This window comes from Macrobrachium nipponense, chromosome 14 (assembly GCF_015104395.2).
Source record: "Macrobrachium nipponense isolate FS-2020 chromosome 14, ASM1510439v2, whole genome shotgun sequence".
Taxonomy (NCBI): Eukaryota; Metazoa; Arthropoda; class Malacostraca; order Decapoda; family Palaemonidae; genus Macrobrachium; species Macrobrachium nipponense.
The window spans coordinates 19,071,118-19,074,742 of NC_087207.1; positions in this window are offsets into that span (position 1 = coordinate 19,071,118).

Consider the following 3,625-nt stretch of genomic DNA (forward strand, 5'->3'; position numbering starts at 1 on the left):
CTAGGAATGAAGAAATTTTAGTGTTGTCTGATCACAATCCACTATCATTTATCCAGAAAATGAAAAATCATAATCAAAGACTGACCAGGTGGTCTTTGTGCCTGCAACAGTATAACTTAAGAGTGCAGCACATTAGTGGCAAAAACAATGTAGTTGCTGATTATTTATCTCGTTGCGAATCGTTGGATTCAACACCGTGATAAAAAATCTTCTGGGGGGAGGTATATTATATATTGCTACTTTCAAAATGCATGTTTCCCCTCTTGAAATGTCATGTAAGATTGTACAACATTTTTTCAGATTCCTAGATAGCTTAGAATAGGATGTTTTAAAATGTGTGTTCAGATTTCGCCTTGCATGTTGTAAAAGAATATATATAGAATGTAAAAAGAGAGAGACTTTTTGTCTTTTCGAAACTACGAATGTTTAACTTTTATGTCAACACTTTGAGATTAGAGGAACTCAGAGATCTCCGTTTGCTTCCCTATTCTGTCAACGCGTTTGATAGTCGAGCGAGCTCAAATCTTGCGTTGTTATCAAAACATGTCAATCTTAATTTATCGCTCAACCTCCGTTTCGATCGGGTACGTGTCTTTCTTTTTTTTTTACAGACTCGTCTCGTACGCGTATGTTTTGATCAAAACCACGTGCATGTTACTCATTTCTTTATGAAGATTGCGTCAGATTTCCAAGTTACTGGAAGCATTCGTGACAAGAACGTTTTCTATCTTCTGTCCTGTCGAGCTTCCGTAAAGGAAGAGATTTTATTCGATCATAGAACCTCGAGGCAGTTAGATCTCTCTCTCTCTCCCTCTCTCTCTCTCTCAGAACTCTCTCCATCTCTCTTCTCCCTCTTTCATCCTCTCTCCTCTCCTCTCTCCTTCCTCCCTCCGACATCGAGATTATATTAACATAACGTAAATTGGTCACTCGTACTTTTGTGAGAATTTCATATTTGATATTTCTTAGAGTTTATTTAGTGTTATTTAATTTCTTTTGTGGAATCTGAACAAACATTTCGTAACGGCGCCTGGTTTTTGTGAAAGTGTAATATACAAGCTGCAGCAAGAGAGAAAGAAGTTGGTATACCAAAAAGGTAAAGTGTTATATTTTTATTAGTTGCAACTAATAACGGTTAGGTAATAACTTATAACGGATAGGAATTGTGTTTAACTAATGACTAAAAGTTGATGGGAAAAGCGTTTGGTTAACTAATAACAGATGGTTGTGAAGGTTTGGTAAAAACTGTTGGTACAGTGTTTTAAGTGGAAAAGATTTACTTTTACACATTGCGTATTTTTGTGTTTGTGATTGTTCCATTGTTTGTGCACTTGTCCATTTTCTTATTGAAGTGTGTTTTTTATTTTATATTTTCATTTGCATTCACAATTTAATTGACTTAAGTTATTTTCATTGCTTTATCATTGCACATTTAATTAAATTTAACACTTGTGAATTGATTTGCATTTACTTAGAATTCTGTTCAAGTTTTGTTGTTGTTTAGTACTTGTGAATTAATTTCTTATTTCAATTATTACTTGTGAATTAATTTCAAATTTTCAATTATTGCCTAACACTTTTGAATTTCAATTGAATGAATTTTCTTGAATTTTGTGATAAATTAATTTTGATTTAATTTTACTTAATTTGATTCAAGAATTAATTAAACTTTACTTTGTTTTCAAGTAACAGTAATTTTCCCTGATATTGTGAATTTCACTTATAAATTTTGAATTTAATAATAAATTTTTGTATTTAAAATTTTTATAAGGGTTTTCTTTATCTTACACCAGTATAAGTATATTAGATTATGATTATATTTATGTTAGGTAGAAACATAGAGTGGTAATTGATTTGCTTTCCTTCAATTTTCTTGAAGTGACTTAGAACCAGGGAAGTACTTAGACTTCTGAAATCGGGGAAATACTTAGAGTTTTAAAGTTGTTGATGGAGTGATGCCCTTTGAATAATTTAATTACTTACAAGATTACCTCACACCTGTTTTGATGAACTTAAGTCTGATTTTCTGCAATACTGGTAAGTATTAAGGGATCACTGTTGCCTTTAGAGTATTCAGTCGTTTAAACGTGTTATGAGGGTTCAGGTGTCTGACTTTTGTGAGGTAACATTAAATGAATGGTAAGTGTAGTAACCAGATACTTGGCACTTCGTAACAATATATATATATATATATATATATATATATATATATAGATATATATATATATATATATATATATATACAATTTATACATCTATATACATATACATATATAAATTATATATATATACATTTATTTACATATACAGATATATTCACACGTATTCATAAAAATATTATATATATATATATATATATATATATATATATATATATATAATGAATAAAAGAAATATTCTACTATAACCGCAAATAATATCTTAGATCACTTATAAACACAAAGACAAATACAACACAACAAGCAAAGAATAAATGCCATGTATTATCCCTTTAAAGTACCTATCCCTCACTTTCGTACTGATATTATATTCCCCTTAGCTTAACTTAGAAAGACAGTGGTACTTGAGTGCACTGACCTCTCACGATGGTCAAATTCTTTCTTGGGGCCTGGGTCCTGCTAATTTTAGGGGGGGGTGGATGGGGGATTTAAACATTTCGTAAAATTAACACACGTTTCTTCTACTTCTTCAAGATAAGTCCTTTATTCCTGGCACCTTTGGTGGCCAGTAGAACTGGTCTCCCTACTCGGGATGTGTCGTGTAATTGAAACCTCAAAAAAGTCCAAGGGAAGATGTAATGCATTACTACCTAATAATAATAATAATAATAATAATAATAATAATAAAATAATAAAAAATAATAATAATAATAATAATAATAATAATAATAATAATAATAATAATAATAATAATAATAATAATAATAATATATAATAATAAATAATATTATTATTATTATTATTATTATTATTATTATTATTATTATTATTATTATTATTATTATTATTAATAAACTAATTAATCATCTGATGTTCATGGACGACATCAAGCTGTATGGTAAGAGCATAGAGGAAATAGATACCCTAATCCAGACTGTAAGGATTGTATCTGGGGACATCAGGATGGTGTTTGGAATACAAAAATGTGCCTTAGTCAACTTACAAAAGGGCAAAGTAACAAGGATTAAAGGGATAAAGCTACCAGATGGGAACAACATCAAACACATAGATGAGACAGGATACAAATACCTGGGAATAATGGAAGGAGGGGATATAAAGCACCAAGAGATGAAGGACACGATCAGGAAAGAATATATGCAGAGATTCAAGGCGATTCTCGCGTCAAAACTCAACGCCGGAAATATGATAAAAGCCATGAACACATGGGCAGTGCCAGTAATCAGATACAGCTCAGGAATAATGGAATGGACGAAGGCAGAACTCCGCAGCATAGATCAGAAAACTAGGAAACATATGACAATACACAAAGCACTATACCCAAGAGCAAATACGGACAGACTATACATAACACGAAAGGAAGGAGGGAGAGGACTACTAAGTATAGAGGACTGCATCAACATCGAGAACAGAGCACTGGGGCAATATCTGAAAACCATGCAGTGAAG